The sequence below is a fragment of the Tetrao urogallus genome (genome assembly GCF_951394365.1).
Source record: "Tetrao urogallus genome assembly, chromosome: 4".
Lineage (NCBI taxonomy): Eukaryota > Metazoa > Chordata > Aves > Galliformes > Phasianidae > Tetrao > Tetrao urogallus.
Window position 1 is genome coordinate 20,210,236 of NC_136817.1, and position 18,041 is coordinate 20,228,276.

Sequence of the window (18,041 nt, forward strand, 5' to 3'; positions counted from 1 at the left end):
TCACCTAAATACGAGCCTTCCACCATCACATTTTTTGTTGATTTTTGTTAGATCTGTTCATAATTTCTTGATACTTAGCCCACTGGTCTTTATTTCTGTATTGACATTATACAATCCCAATTCAAAAGTTACAAGGGAATAGTCTTAAGAACCTTTTGTAGGTATGAATATCCTCATATCATCTCTCAACAGTCTATTAATGTCTTCCACTAATAAGCTGCTGATACAGGCACTTCTTCCAAGCACAAGCTGAACAGCATTCTTTCCTGGTTTGGAAAGACGGTCCAGCATGCAGCTTTATGCAGTGTTTGTTGAGACTGTCAGACTGAAATTTCTGAGAACAAGAGTTGTGCTAATGCTCCACAGGTGGTGTTCTCTGTTGGTATCCTACCATGATTCATCTTTGCTTGGGGTAAATATTGCAGCCGCTGAAAAAAATTATAGGTTTCTAAGTATTACTATTCCACTTCTCCCATAAACAGCATAGAAAAAGGCAGTCACAGTTCCTTATGCAGTGTGTTTGACAGGATTAGAATGAAAAGTGCCACTCCTAGTCTGATTTTCCAATTGCACTGGAAATGTTCTGTATGAAGGACAAAAGTAATATTCAAAGACACATCTTCTTGCAGAGAAGAAAGTTAACGTGTTAGAAAAAGTTCACGTAAGAGAATGGAATCAGTAAAAGATGGCCATATATATAAGTAATAGTAAGAAAGTAATCTGAAGTGCACGTTGATGTCCTTATTAAGTCCCATATTTTGTCACTAGTACACCTGAACGGTTTAAAAGCTAGATTTGCAGGTAGTGATGACATTAGGGCACAACAAATCATAGTTGCAAGAAGAAGCTGCATCAGAGCTTCTGGGTTTCATTCTTTAATGTACTCAAATAGCTGATTCTGACAGTATAGACCTGATATTTTCACATATCTCTTGCAGTGCATTACACAAACATATCTGGAAGCAGAAGTCAGTCTTCCTTGTGTATGCATCAGATTTTATTTAGTGGTGTGACAGAATAAGGGTACAGATAACTTTTCTCTACACTGATTCTCTTATTTTATGCTGAAATGGAAAAGAAACGGTGAACGTTCAACGCTAGTAGAAGCAATGTACCCACTAAGCTGATTGGCCAAGATTCTGTGGCCAGTGTTCAAGCAAGCAGCTGGGAATTAATGAGTACTCCCTGTGGTCTCCAGGTAACGAAGGTTTAGAGGCTATATTCTTTCTTCTGCAGAAAAGGAATTTGCGCCTAGTTTTAAAAAATACTTGAGTGGCCTGTGTTATCTTCAGGAACATCTTCTCTAAATTCTGTAGGAGTTTTTTTTTTTAAAATCATGCTGGCAGCCTTCCAGCAACTTTAGGTGCCTAATTCTTGGTAAAATTCTTGTTTTTAGTCTTAACTTTTCTACCCAGCCAAGTTCTATCTGAAGGCAGCAGATTTCACTGATGACCTTATTTGCACCTTCTTCATTAATCATCTGAGTTCTCATCTAATTGTATTCAGCTGCATTCCAAATACTAATACCACTGAGATACTATTTGGGAATCTGAAGACCATCGGCATGTAACCAAGTTACATCCTGTTCCTTTTGGAGGTGAGCTTCCAAATTTAATTTCTGTTGCTACTTGTTAAATGAGAATTGTTTCTGTGGATCAGTTCATTTCTAAAAGGATTGTACAGATGGAAGTCTCAAATTATCAATATTGTAATTCCATATTCTTTAGTTTTTGCATGTTCTGTGTTGGTATATTTCAGCAATCTCTTCTATGAGAAATGTTTCGATAAGATCTCTTGGTGCTGTTCCCAGAACACGGTTCATGTGATATCAAAGAATCCTATTGTTTTGCTACGGACCATTTTGTCATTGGGAATTTGGACACAGGGTTTGCAAAGGGTTGGCTGAGGCCAGAATACGAAAGACAGAACTTTTGTGCTATCTGTTCTGGCAGGCCGTCTTCTGTCAAAGGCCACTATATTTCTTCATCTACAAAAATTAGTGACCCTAGCTGCCTGAGAAGTAGGAATTCTGTCTATAGTCACTGTAGTATTAAGTAACATTGTTGTCTCTTTAGACATCACACAAGACCAATGGACTCCATCTGTTTTTTCATCTGTAACCTATAAATTTTCTCCATTGGCCAGACAATCCTGGGTGAACTGAAGGTAAGCACACTGATAGTTTTTTTTTCTCACAACTTTTTCATGGACCTCTTACAGTCTGCAGCTGTATGCTGTCTGTTTTGACTTCTGACTAAATGCAAGGAGTCTACCATTGCTGGTCCCTGTAATTATTGATGGTGCAAGCTCTCATCACCAGTTTATAATATATGAAAGATGAGAAATAAGCAGGTTTTCTAGAAGCCTTAAAATGCTAGACAGCAGCTAGTATGTGTTTTGTGCATCCTTCCAAGAAATTGTTTCACTAGACCAGGCTGCCCAGAGTCACATCTAGCCTTGCCTTGAACGCCTCCAGGGATGGGGCATCCGTCCATTTTGCTTTTATTAAAATGTATATTGGTATTTTCTTTCAAGTGTGCTAAATTTATATTAGATGAGGTAAGTGGGATTAGGCTCTGTCTTCTATTTCCTTGTACTTATAATTACATTTATTGAAATCTGCTGCATTGTAGGTGCTAGAATACAAATAACTGAAAATACGGTTGTTAAGACAAAATGATAAAAAAAATTATATCGCGTAGTGAAACAAATTGCTTTAGCATTTGGTATGATGTAGATCTTTTTTTATAACACGACGCAAAATTCACAGCATACCAGTTTCTCTCAAATCCCAAGATATTGCTCTGCTTACTGATAGGTAGGTTATGCAACACCTGTTAGAATGCTGAGACACCGTTCCATTTCCATCCTACTTGGTATTCTTTTTTTGTTTTGATGTCACCCTTTCTATCCTTCTCTCCACAGTCTCCGTAATAATCTGCTATTGGAAAGTTCTTGATTAGGCAAGTGTTTTAGGGTCATAATTAAATCTACAACTTGATTGCTTAGTTTTCTAAGTGGAAATTCTATCTTTTCTTTTTCTTAAAGACCAAATTTTACTTTGTATTAAAGACTTTTCAGTTTCACTGTGTGGTAATCAGAGTGCCTTTTTTCAAAAGATTGCAAAGCTTATTTATTTACTTTCATCTGCATATATAAAATACCAGTGATGGACTGTGATCACTTTGCTACGAACAGTTTCCCATCTAGCTGTATACAGTCTCAGCCCTGTGTTAGTTTCACATAATTTACCCTGGCATTCTCAGTTGTTACTGCAGTGGATCAGCAGATCAGCTGAAGGAGTTATTCATATGTACGTATGTGTGCATCTACAGTAATTCATATGTATATATGTGGATACGTATGAAAGGACTTATGCCCAGAGCTCATAACGGTTCATTGAGCATTTAACTACTCACACAAATAGATAGACCAAGAATTGAAAAAAGGATACATACTTTTAAGAAGATATAGAAAGTGCTGATACACTTCTGTGGAAAAGGTCTTGAGTTTGTGGCTAACTTGGCAGAGGTCTGCTACTGCATACGCTGTCTCACTGCATTCAGTTTGCAAACCCATATTCTTTAAAGTAGCACATGCATCCTCTTTCAGTACGCTTTAGTACACTTCTGTCATTATTTTTATTGGCCAGAACTGCAGTGAAGAAGGAAAAATTGACTTTCACACTGTTCAACCTAGAAACTGGAACAGTAGGCATTATGTTTTGTAAGCTTCAATACACTGTTCATGTTGAAAAGTGACTGCTAGATGTAATATTTGTAAAAATAGCCAAGAGTTTGGATTGCAGATATCTGCATGAAACTACTCAGAAATGATCAGCAAAGTAAGAATTGCATACTAAATGTGTTCTCTTCTTCCTAAAATTCACATACTCATTTTGCCACTCGCTTTCTCCCACGAAAAATTAGCCGTTGTCAAAGAAAATACTGTGAAACATTCTTCCTGTGATTCTTGAATAAGTAGAAACCAAAGCATAGCATTCAGGTTTGCTTCTTGAAATACCTGAACATCTTTGGTGTTTTCTGTGAGTGAGAAGAATGTTACTATTTTATGATTAATTAATTACTTACGCAACAAAAAGAAAGCGGAGCATAGCTTTCTCAAGAACTGCTGATCCAATACGTTTCCCATGCCAAAAGGCAGGATCAGTTATAATTAAACCAATACTGACATGTCTGTCTAGCCTATGTCATAGCATCTTTGTCACTGGAGATCTTTCCAAAGTAATGCATGCCACTGCTTCATTGTCATTATGATTGGATAATTCCTTTTTTCTTAATATCTTTTTTAAATCTTCAGTGTGAAGGGCATGACTTAGATTGTCCTTTTCCTCTCACCAGCGAACTTTCTTATAACTGTATGGTCTTGTTTCCAGATTTTGTTCTATATTTCATCAGAAGTCAATGTTTTCTACACCTTTCTTGTTGCTTGCTTGAACTCTATCACATTAAGTGTAGTTTATGAAACTGAATACAAAGTCTTAAAATGTGTCTTAATACAGTGATCTTTTTTTCATCTTTTTTGGCAGTGTCACAAATTGAATGACACATTTGTGTTATCCTCTTCAAACGCTTTTTTTTAAAATGGCAATTATTAAATATAGCATAGTAATCAATAATTGAAGAGCTACTCTTTAAGACTAATATCAAACTAAGGATGGTGTTTTATGTGACACAGGTTTTTTTTTTTCCTTTGTTTTAGGTTTAAAAATGGTTGAAAAATTAACCAAATTTGTACCTCTTGGCAATTACTCATTATTCTGGTAGATCTTTGGAGTCATGAAAGCAGGTAAACTGAATATGGTTGTGTTTTGATATTATGTGTATGGCACACTATAATCATCAATTCAAAGTCCTCTACGGAGCGACTCACTCAGGAAAAAAAGTGAGGAAGCTGGCTAATGCTGATAAAGTTATTTCACAGAATACAAAGAGTAAATGAATAGATTTTGTGCTTCTGCTGGGGATTAAAAGGTTTCGCACGTTTGTAAAAATTGCTATGAGAAGTCTCTTCAAAGAAAATGACCCTCGCATCGTTTTCTGCTACTCAATTGCACCCTATCACTGAAGGCATTAAAACTGTAGCTGAGTAACTTGCCAGGTTTTTGCTACCTTTAAAAGCGAGACAGATTAACAAATAGCAATGGCCTGGAATGGCTCATATATTAGTTTATATTTACACATTTGGATCTTTAAATTGTTGCGTTCTTCTATACTGAAAATGAGCAGGGCAGTTGGGCAGTTATTACACAAGGGTTACGTGATTTATTTTTTTTTTTACTAGACTTTGTTCTGCATCATCTTTGAGATCAAATTTTGAACTAAAAAACCGTTCCAAGGTTGGTGAACACTCCTCTTAAGAAATGTTTAAGAAAAAAGAATAACTCCCATCTACAAGAAGGGCCGTAAGGAGGATCCGGGGAACTACAGGCCTGTCAGCCTGACATCAGTGCCAGGGAAGGTCATGGAACAAATCCTCCTGGGAGAGATCACACAGCTTGTCCATGGGATCAGGCCCAGCCAGCATGGGTTCATGAAAGGCAGGTCGTGTTTGACCAACCTCATCTCCTTCTACGACTGGGTGACCAAACTGGTAGATGAGGGAAAGGCAGTTGATGTAGTCTGCCTAGACTTCAGCAAAGCCTTTGACGTGGTCTCACACAGTATCCTTCTGCGGAAACTGGCTGCCCATGGCTTGGACAGTTTTACCCTCCGTTGGATAAGGAACTGGCTGGAGGGCCGTGCTCAATGGGTGGTGGTCAATGGAGTGAAGTCCAGCTGGATACCTGTTACAAGTGGTGTCCCCCAGGGGTCGGTACTGGGGCCCATCCTGTTTAATATCTTCATTGACGACTTAGATGAAGGGATTGAGTGTACCCTGAGTAAGTTTGCAGATGACACCAAGTTGGGAGGTTGTGTCGATCTGCCTGAGGGCAGGGAGGCCCTGCAGAGGGATCTAGATAAGCTGGATCGCTGGGCTGAGATGAATGGGATGAGGTTTAACAAGGCCAAGTGTCGGGTTCTGCACTTTGGCTACAACAACCCCATGCAGCATTACAGGCTTGGGGATGAGTGGTTGGATGATTGTGAAGAGGAAAGGGACCTGGGGGTGTTGGTTGATGCTCGGCTGAACATGAGCCGACAGTGTGCCCAGGTGGCCAAGAGTGCCAACGGCATCCTGGCCTGCATTAGAAATAGTGTGGCCAGCAGGAGCGGGGAGGTGATCATCCCCCTCTACTCAGCACTGGTGAGGCCGCACCTTGAGTATTGTGTTCAGTTTTGGGCCCCTCGCTACAAGAAAGACATTGAGGCCCTGGAGCGTGTCCAGAGAAGGGCAACGAAACTGGTGAGGGGTCTGGAGCACAAGTCTTACAAGGAGCGGCTGAGGGAGCTGGGATTGTTCAGTCTGGAGAAGAGGAGGCTCAGGGGAGACCTCATTGCACTCTACAACTTCCTGAAGGGAGGTTGTGGTGCAAAAGGGTCTGGCCTCTTCTCCCAGGCAAATAGCAGGACCCGAGGAAATGGCAAGAAGTTATACCAGAGGAGGTTTAGGTTGGATATTAGGAGAAACTTTTTCTCTCAAAGGGTGGTCAGGCACTGGAATGGCTGCCCAGGGAGGTGGTGGAGTCACTGTCCCTGGTAGTGTTCAAGAGGTGCCTGGATGAGGAGCTACGAGAGATGGTTTAGTAGCTTGTGGCACTGATAAGAATGGGAGGGTGGTTGGACTGGATGATCTTGCAGGTCGTTTCCAACCTTGTGATTCTGTGATTCTGTTTTATTTATATATATATCTTCTTTTTATATATGTATATCTGGGATATGCACAACTCACTTATGAAAAGCCACCTCTTCTTCCTGCTGAAATCCTGAGTGTTGCATTCCAGTGTAAATACAGTCATGATACAAACAGCACAGAGAAGCTGAGCTGAAGATGGTACAGTTTAAAAGTCCAAGCATTAACCAAAACAATGATATCCAGGGAAAAAGTGGATATCATGGCAGCCAGCCATTTTCCCCCATCCCCAACTACCCAGTGAGATTCCAATATAAGGTGATGGGATTCCCATGCCAATGTTCTTATCAAAGTAAGCTTTGGAAGAAACTTACCATTTTTTAAGGCTTGCACAGTAGTAATGAGAGACAACTCAGGGAAACTGTGCACACAATTGTTTAAAGCTCTTGGAAGTTTGGTCAGCCCAAATAGTTGTGCTGTTCAGTTATTTAAGTATAACAGCATACATGGTGATCTCCAATGGTTTTTAAGGTTTAAACAGAAATCTCCATGAAATGATAAACTGAAATAAAACTGTCAAAGCAATTCTACAGTATTTTAGTGGAGTTGATTATATCAGCACTATGCTCTACTGAAACTCGTAATACCCTGTTAAATATTTTATATTCTTCTGTTGTCCAAAAGCATGGCAAAAATTCTAATAGCATAGTATTCAATTACTTCCCATTGAGTGTAAAAATTCTCACCCATCAGGTTGGCCCTGTTTTAGAGCCTGGCAGTAGATGATTTTCACCAGAACACGTTAGTTAAATGCTTTCAGTTGATGCATTTAAACCCTCAGTAAAAACCTGGGCTCTCTGAAAGCACAAACAGTATCTTACAAGAGTGAGCTTAGTGCCATCTCATTAATCAGTGCTTGCATTGCTGGCTTTTCTTCAAGAGCTTGTACACAGTGTCTCTCCTCATTTTTGCTATGCAAGGCAAAAATAAGTTTCAACATCGTTATGTGTTCATCTTTTTGGTTTTTTTATGTATTGAGCCAGCTTTTGAACAGAATCTGCTTTGTGCACCTCAGTCAGTTATTCAGGCTGTCAGATGGGGCACGGGCTGCTGAAAGCGTGTATGTGCACAACACTTGTGGGGCAATGGCTGAGAAGGAAAGGTACAAGTGGCTAGAAAATGTCTGCAGTTTGTGTCACTTAGAAAGGGAAAGGTGGCTGAAAGCAGCCAGCTTGGCAGAACTTGCTTCAGTGATAAAGACTTGAATGAAAGCATGTCTGTCGTTTCTATGCTCAGCGGATAATTGCATTTGGAAGCTGTGCTTAATGTAGTGAGAAGGGAAAACAGAACTAGAACCTGGGCACACTCTGCATATCTCTGTGGATTTACTTTGGCCATAAGGCTTGAGAAAGAGCCTTACCAAAAGATCTGTTGCTTTGGCAAGTACACAAACATGATCTTAAAATTAATAACTTTTTTCGTGTTTAGTTTTTCAAGCAAGCTTCGGCCTCGAGGCCAAAATATCAGGATTTTTTTTTTTAATCATTCATCTAGAGATGAAATAGGTGCAGGAATATTTCTGTATACAGTCATCAAGTTCCCTCTGCATTTCCAGAATTTGAAATATTAGGAAAAATTTGAAGTTTCCTGTAGATTTCTTGAATTTTGGTAGGTTTTAGTAGCCTTTTATAGTTGGCAGTTACTGAAGCTGCAGCTCATTTTCTCTAGTGCACTCCACTGAAATCCACCTTTCAAATCTGTGCATACTTTCTTTTCTGCTGCTGTACCTCCTGCCAGCAAGTGCGGGTGACAAGTCATTAAATATAAGAGAGTTGTTAGCAAAAAAATTATTTAGTAAGAGACTTATGTCTGACCTGCTTCCCCAAAACCAATTATGTCTCCCTGGCAACAGTCACAAGTGTGTGACAAAATAGTCAAGATTACAGAAAAATTAAAATACTTAAAATGTCACTTCTCAAGGAAGCATCCTATTTTATACTCAGCTTTCAAAAGTGCATAGCATGCTTATATGAAGACACACCTTGTGGCTCAATGGAACATCATCAGCTAATGCATCAAAGTACCCTCTGCACAACAAACAGGGCCTGCTGCAGCACAGCCAGGAGAATTAATATGTGCTCATAGGTGGGTATTTTTTTCTGAAGTCAACTTTAGAATAGCTCCAGTACTGTAATGGCAATGGCTTAGGCTACAACTTCATCATTGTGTTTTTCCCTATGAAATCAGCCTAAAGTATCTCCACAGTTCACCACAAATATTTTAATAGTATATAACAATACTAAATAAAATCATAATTGAGATGAATTTACCACTCTGGTGTACAGAGAGATTACAGCATTGAAAATCATAGCCAAGAAAAGTAGGTGTTTTCGTGTAGAAAAATTTCAATGGTCTTTTCCTGTATGATTTCAATTATCACTATTCAACACTTCCAACTTCTATGACATTAATATCAGCGGTTCTTCACAGATGCAGAAATTCCAGTGACCTAAATGTTACACAGAAATCCTAGTCACTATTTCTAAACTGCTTAAAAAGTCTCCCAAAAGCCATTTGACAACAAGATTATCTGCAGCCAGTGTCTTAGCTCTGCTGGGTAATTGCACAACTCACCATGTTCAGCTGACATTACAGCTGTTAGTATCTCACTATTACATTGTAGGGGGAAAACCCAATAATTAGAGTTTTTTGTTTACTTTTCTGATAGAATTTACCATCTATGTGTATTTGAAATTTTTTTTTTTTGTACCTAGGATTAATGTTTCGGATTCATTTGAGGGCTGGAATGAAGTTACTCTGGGTTTTGAAGGCTGTGATCATTGTGATCAGTCAACTCCAACTACTGGAAGGAGGAGCAAAAGCATCCCTGTCTGCAGGTCTGTAATAGTGATGGTTGTATCAGGTTATGCTTCTACAACTCTATTTCTCATCTCCCTACAGAACTCAAAAATAGAATGGCCTGTTAGCATTAAAATGTTTACAAGGTTATATCCTTGAGAAGGCAATGATATAATTATATTATATATAATTATATATATATAATATATTATATATAATAATAAATAAATAATAAATATATTATAATTATACAGTGGGCTGCAGTTTAGTACAGTTGCATTATCTCAGTTTTAGTTTTGAAAAATGATGGGTACTTTCTCATTTCAAGTGGGATACGGGGACTTAAACTTGGCTTTTCTGATGAGGCTAAAAAGAAGCCTTAGAATAGTTTTATGTTTGTACAGAAAAAGTGCAGCAGGTGACAGAGCAGGGGGCATGCGGCCACTGGTCCACAAACAACAATTAAAGGGACTCTTCACCACCTGGAAAGCACAGTGCAGAAAGGACAGGCTCTCAAGTTGTCAAAGAGCAAGAAAGCCAGGCTTAAGAAATAACAGTACCAGGTAATCTCCACATGAACAGCAGCAAATTGGTTTTGCTGTTGTTTACCATAAATTCCCCTCTACTTTAGACTTGTAATGTCCTTTTTCCACCACTCAAACTAATAACCTATTTGTACTTATAAATATCTCAATCAGCAAGTAAATGGCATTTCTATACAATCTGTCCATCTCCCTCCCCTCTACATCAACAATAACAAGGCAACGCTGTTCCCCCACCACCAGCACCTGTAGTTACTGTGGTAACCTCACGCAGCACTCCTCTGAGCTGCCTCCCAGATGAACCTTGCTGTATCCTTCACTGGAACACTACAGTAGCAAGTTAATCCCTGTCTTTTCCACAAAAAGTATGGAACAAATAAATGCACTTAGAACTTGGCAGTTTAAAACTAATTGGGCATCTAATTATATAGCACCCTGTTTACCTCCCACAAAAATCTTTGCCTCACTGAGACCATGCAGGGGCAGAAGGAAATTGAGGGTGGTATCTGTAATCCTTACCATTTCTTCGCTTGACTGGTGACCTAAATAAAACTTTCAGTATTAGGTTTTTCCAAGATGTAATTTATACTATGGCTGTCAGGAGTTAAGATAGCAGTTGCCATGGAGCTTTAATCTTTTTTTAGGCTTTAGTCAAAGGAAGCTGGAAGTCTGCATGGTGAGTAGAGCCCTGCTCAACTGAATTTTATTTAAATTGGGACAGGATTTCACCCTAATTTTCCTAGTGGAATTTATTCTCAAAAGTTCTCAAATTCATTTTAGTCTATTCTTTCTCTCAGCAAGAGATGAGAGTTTCCTTTTAGGCTTCTTAAATTGCATTACATTCAAACACAGAAGGACCCGTTGTTTCCCATCTCCTCCAACTATAACCTGTAACTTTCTGCTAGTTTTATACACGTGGATTATCACTGGAGTGAATTCACTTACTAGTTCTACCATTTTCAGTGGAGGTTTCTATAACAATAAAACATTTTGGAGAAATTTGTTTTCTAAGTGCTCAGTAAGCGCTAATCCCTACACTGTAAAATAGGCTGTTAGTAAAGGAGAAGTAATAACATTTGAATCTGTATAGGTACTATTTAGAACTTCCTTCATGTATGTTTAAGAAAAACAGAAGTGTGCAATAAGTGAAGTACCTCTCTGAGAAATACAAAATTGGCCATGCTACAGTCAGTGACGTTCTGCTAGAGTGCAGTGCTGTCTCATTTCTTGCTGCTTGCAGCAGAACAGAGATGCGAGTTCAGTCTGATGTCTGCAGTTAAAACTTCAAATGTTCCCTACTTAGTAAACTGAATGAATGCAGGAAGATGAAGATCTAGGTATCCTATTTCTAAGCTATAACAGAAGAGTTGCTTTTTCTTTTTTTCCTGAGAGCCAATGACTAAATAGGGTGCCTTCTGGGACTAATACATATGTCACTTGAGCTGAAAACAAGATTCAGCAAGAGCTACCAAGATAGTATTAGCTTTGACATATGCAACAGAAAAATGTCAGACTTCCTGACACGATAAAGTGTCTTCAGGATCTGGAGGAGCTTTTATCATTGCTCTGTTAGATACAGGTATGCCAAATAGCACAGAGGGGGGAAAAATCTACGTTGAATTGCAGCATTTAAAGCAAGAAGGATTTTCATATGAAACCTATGGAATTTTCTTCAACCTGAAGTGTCAGTATCAAAAGCTTACTGAGCTACTAGAGATAAAAGACACGTACGCAGATGAGAGGGAGAAAGAACTCGAAGCCCTTAACTTTGCTAATGTGGCAGTTGCTATATTTTAATCCCAAACAGACTGGTTGGACTTTAGGGGAACTGAACAGGGCACAGTTCAGTCCAACTGAGTCTGAAGAACAATCTCAGATTAAGACTTTAAAAATCTGATCTATTACTGCCAGCAGTGGAACAAGTTATGGTGGTGCCAAAGTGCTCACTTTCCTGAATTCACGTGGACTGTAATATGTTCTTTAAAGCTGAAACTAGTGACACTTAAATGGAGAGATCTTCAGAATTAGTAAATGCCATCTTCACAAAGGCCTCATTTGTAGATAAATTCAGATAAAACTTGGATTTTCACTTACCAAACTTCCATACAAGCTTCAAGACTTGGCAGTATCACATTCACCGGTTTGGAATGTATAGGTAATGTGTTTGGCTGGGAAACTGTTGAAAGTAGCTTAAATAGAGGAATTATTGTGCTTTTTAGCAATTAATAGGTATGAACACATAATGGCACGTCGAAAACTACATGTAAGATATTTGTACCTATTGTAACTGATAATCAACCATTCAGGTACCTTACACAATAGATTTAAAGCAAGACACAGCAATTGGAGGAGTTGTCTATGGGTCTTCTGTAGTGTTCAAGACCAGCCCAGAAAAATGCAGCAAATACTGGAGATACCAAAATGGCCTCGCAATATAGGTAGTAAATAAAATTGAATGGCTCATCTTGCCTTCAAAACACTATTAGTTCTTTCTGTTAGCTCTTTTTTTTTTTTTTTCACTTTGGTTTAAAGTTTGATTAAATGACTATTTTGTCAGGATTACACCGATCCATGGGACAGTGATCAAGAAATGCTCTTGATCTGGTGCCAGTCTTTATAAATAGTTTATGAGGACCTTTCGCTGATGATGAATTCATGTTACTTCAAAACTGAGAGGCAAAAATCAACGTAAGTGCACCGTGTTTTCATAAACTCAAAACAAAAGCTAAGCTTGACATCTGCTCCACACCGAATTAAGGTGAAGTAATTTTCACACAGGAAGCAGTTTCCTTTTCAGTTTCCTTTTCTATCTGTATACACTTCTATCACCTCCCAGTTTGTTGCCCAGATTTTTTTTGTAACAAGCTTGTTTTGCTTCATGATAGCCAATACACATTTTCAAGCTTTCCTGATTTATCAGCATTTATTTCAACTTCACTGGTGAGATTCGTGCTTGTCAGATTTCAACTTCACTAGTGAGATTCGTGCTTGTTAGAAAAGGAGTGCAACATCAAGAAGCAACATATGAGTTCTCCACTTACCCTTGTTTTCATAGTAGCATCTCATGTGTCTTCAATAATTACCATTGAACTTGCACAAAAACAGATGTAAAACCCCAAAATCTGGAATTTGGCAGTGAAATGCTAAATGCCAGATAGCATCAGGTTTTAGCAATGATTTGGGAGTATTTAAAAGCAGTCATTTTAGATGCACCCGTATATATTTGAAGTACCTTGTTGGCTTGCTTGTGAACTAGTACTGAATTACTGCTGCTTTTGAGTGATGTTAGGTATTAGGAAGGCATAGGCTGTTTCCCCAGCATATCTTCACTGGGAACTTTAAGAATTCATACATCCTAGCAGTAGAGCTGTTAGCATACAATCTCTCTAATGCAGGGCTGCTTTCTTTATTTGAACCACTTTGAAACAGTCTAAACTTTTCTTTCTGGGACACCACAGCATACATTGTTCATACCTCACCAGTTACTTCAGGTGATCATATAAGGCTCCTGAACTCTCTTCTTCTGTCTTCAAGCAAGTATTCTTGATATACCTAGCAGAATTTCAAGCACCCCTTTCAAGATAAATTAGTAATATTAATAGTTACAATTTCACTGTTGCTTTGTTACTGTAATTTCAGTGTTTACTTGAATAGGTGCATTTCTTGTCTGTTTCTGTTTTAATGCTAGCAAGCATCACCATTCTACATGCACTGCTTACTGTAGAGGCTGGTCTACATAATAAAACTAAAACTTTAGAGCAACAACTCAGAAACAGTCACTTCACACTTCCTGGCATATGTTACTGTCATGGTTTTATGATTTTTGGTCATCAGTATTCCACACCATAACATCATGTAATGCACTGGGGGTGGGGTTTGATATCTGCCGAATGTTCGTCCGACGGAGAAGAACTGCATTTCCCCAGGAGGCTTTGCGGTCAGCAAGGGGATATAACTCCATGCAAGGTCACCTGATCCTTCTTCTTCGCCTGCGCTTCGCTGTCTGCGCTTCGCTATCTGCGCTTCGCTGCCTGCGCTTCGCCATCTGCACTTTGCCGTCTGTACTTCAGTCACTCAACTGGACTGCACTTCTCACCCCAGCATTGTGGTGAGGTCTATACAATTCAAACAGATTCTCTCTCTCTCTCTCATTGTATTTTACTAATACTATATTTAGTAAAATCATTTGTTCCACCTCAGATTAGTGCTGTTGTTTTCAAGTATTTTGGGGTCCCCTGCTTCCCCTTTCCCAGAGGCGCGGATCCGCAGATCCCTCCGCCCTGCCGGTCACGGAACTGGGCCGGACCAGCCCATAAACCGTTGACATTTTTGGTGGAGAATGCGGGCAACAGTTGCTTTCTAGCTGTTTAGACTCTCTGCTCTCGGAGAGTTCCGTTGGGAAAGCTTATCTGTTTTACCACTACTCTCTGAAAACGTGACCTTGAGAACTCCAGGCGGACTGCCAGTATCGTAGGATATTTGTAAACTCTGAGCTTTACTATCTTGCCTCTGTAAAAAAAAAGAAAAAAAAAAAAAAAAAAAAAAATGCTTTCTGTAGTGAAACTGACTCTTAAAGGGCTGCACGCTGCTGCCTCTTCTTTCCTAATGCTCAAAACATACTGGGCATTAATTAAGCTGGCCACCTTGCTCTATGGAGCAATCGGCATATACAATCAATTGAAAACATGGGTGGAAATATGGACCTGGCACGTTCGTACAATGTGGCTTACAATTCCGGAGACAGCTGTCAATTTTACAGGACTGGGATTTTTTAAGGTTTCCAGTCTCACCTTTCAGCCTGTAATGCAGTTTTTGAATGAACACCTAGTCGCATTACTAATCTCCCTGAATGTATTGCTCATCATTTCGCTCAGTATTAGTATTTATTATATTTTGAGCATGTCCTCCCCAAAACCAGAGAATACTGAGTGGCAGGGAGTGTGGAGAGGTCTGGGAAGGACTTTAGACAGATGGAAATCTTCAGTCTCATGGAACTTTACTCCAGAACACCTGAAAGACCCCGAGAGTCTAAACAGCTATTTAAGGCAGGAATGTTGCGGCTTGGGCAGTTCTGAGGAGGCACATATGATTTGGGGCCTGGCTAATGCTTATCGGGCCTTATTCAATACTATCCTGGAGAGAGAGAGAGCTTCTGAAATTGAAAGGGAGAGTCTCAGGGAAAAAGTTCAAAATGAGCGAGAGAGTCTCCTGCTCCAGAGGAAAAACCTCCGATCTGAGAGAGATGCCCTCCGAATTGAGAGAGACTCCCTGCAATCCAAGCTCGACAATCTTCAATCTCAACAACACACCCTCCAATCTGAGCTAGATACTGTCATAATCGAACGAAACAAGCTCCAAGCTGAACTGGAGGATGAGAGCATTGGAACTGACCAACCTGATCAACCACAGGAGGCACCACAATCGATGTCAGTTGCCCCTGTAAGAGGACGGAAAACAAAGCGAATCTCGACTCAGTTAGAAGAGAAAAAAGAGGAGGAAAGAGGTCCAGAGGAGTGGCTCCGAGGGCCAAGAGAAGCACCTCTGAGTCCAGGGGAGGGGCCCTCAGTAAGACCACGGTCACCAACACCTACAAGGGCAAGAAGTCCTGGAAGAGCAAGAGGTGAGCAAGATATTGTTACCTTTGTTGATCGATCTCTGAAAATGAATGAAATTCGAAGTCTGAGAAAAGACTTCTCACGCCACCCAAATGAGCCTATTGCTACTTGGTTACTTCGATGCTGGGACAATGGGGCCAACAGTGTGTGGCTAGATAGTAGAGAAGCTCGCCAACTGGGTGGCATTGCTAGGGACTCAGCCATTGACAGAGGTATTAGTACATGCCAGAACCAGGCCTTCACCCTCTGGAAGCGGATGTTGTTAGCTGTAAAAGAAAGATACCCCTTCAAAGACGATCTGATGCCTGAGAAGAAGAAATGGGCTGATATGGAAGAAGGCATCCGTTATTTGAGAGAATGTGCTGTGGTGGAAACACTACATAGCCCCGATTTCATTCCTGATGAGCCAGACCAAGAGCATGATCCCGAGAGAGCCAGGTGTACACCAAACATGTGGCGTACATTCACAAAGACTGCACCAGAAAGGTACGCCAGTACATTTGCAGCTATGTATGGCAGAGGGGAAAGAAGACCCCTTATAAATGAGTTGCTTAATAAACTTCAAGACTTTGAGTTACATTTAAGCCCTCTACGAGCTTGTGTTTCAGCCATTGAAAAAGTAGCTGAAAAGCTGGACAGAATGGAGAACAAACAAGAAGATATAATAGGTAAACTATCAATCGTGCCTGATGCCGATGAATACATGGTGGTAACAGATACATCCAATGAGGAACAGAATTCCCAAAACAGCCTACTTGAGGGGCTAATCAACTTGATTTCCTCCCAGTCAGTGTCATCCAACGTCTCAGCTATCAAAAGAAGACGTCCTCCTGCTCGAACAAGTGACAACAGTAAGACCACGTCACGTTTTGCCTTGTGGCATTACCTACGCAACCATGGAGAAGATATGAAGAAGTGGCATAAGCAACCTACTCCAGCACTTCAAGCACGGGTAAAAGAATTACAAGACAAATCAACCACCAAGGTGAACTTCTCCAGAAAGGTGATTGCTCCAGTTGCTGCAGACAACGGAGGTAACAAATAGAGGGGCCCTGCCCCCAGCCAGGGGGGGGAAAGGGATAATAGAGTTTATTGGACTGTGTGGATTAGATGGCCTGGCACATCAGAATCACTAAAATATAGGGCCCTGGTGGATACTGGTGCACAGTGCACTCTAATGCCCTCGAGTCACCAAGGGACAGAATCAATTTATATTCATGGGGTGACAGGAGGTTCCCAAGAACTGACTATGTTGGAGGCCGAAATCAGCCTCACTGGTAGAGACTGGCAAAAGCACCCTATTGTGACTGGCCCAGAGGCTCCATGTATACTTGGTATTGATTACCTCAGAAGGGGATATTTTAAGGATCCCAAAGGGTATCAATGGGCCTTTGGAATAGCTGCTGTAGACACAGGTGTTAAGCAGTTATCTGTTTTGCCTGGCCTATCAGAAGATCCATCTGTTGTGGGGTTGCTACAAGTGGAAGAGCAACAGGTACCGATAGCTACAAAAACGGTGCACAGACGGCAGTATCGCACCAACAGGGATTCCTTGCTCCCCATTCAGAAGTTAATTCATCAATTAGAGAATCAGGGAGTGATCAGCAAAACTCACTCGCCTTTTAACAGCCCCATATGGCCAGTGCGTAAAGCCAGTGGAGAATGGAGGCTGACGGTGGACTACCGTGGCCTGAATGAAGTTACACCCTCATTGAGTGCTGCTGTGCCAGATATGTTAGAACTCCAATACGAACTGGAGTCAAAAGCAGCTAAGTGGTATGCCACCATTGACATTGCTAACGCCTTTTTCTCCATTCCTTTGGCCAAAGAATGTAGGCCACAGTTTGCTTTCACATGGAGGGGCATTCAGTATACCTGGAACCGTTTGCCCCAGGGGTGGAAACATAGTCCAACCATTTGCCATGGGTTGATCCAAGCTGCACTGGAACAGGGAGGTGCTCCTGAGCACTTACAGTACATTGATGACATCATTGTGTGGGGCAACACAGCAAAGGAAGTTTTTGAGAAAGGAGAGCAAATAATCCAGATCCTTCTCCGTGCTGGTTTTGCTATTAAGCGAAGCAAAGTGAAAGGACCTGCCCAGGAGATTCAGTTCCTAGGCATAAAGTGGCAAGATGGCCGTCGTCACATCCCGACAGATGTGATCAACAAAATCACTGCCATGTCTCCCCCCACTAATAAGAAAGAGACACAATCGTTTCTGGGTGTAGTGGGTTTTTGGAGAATGCATGTTCCAAACTACAGCCTCATT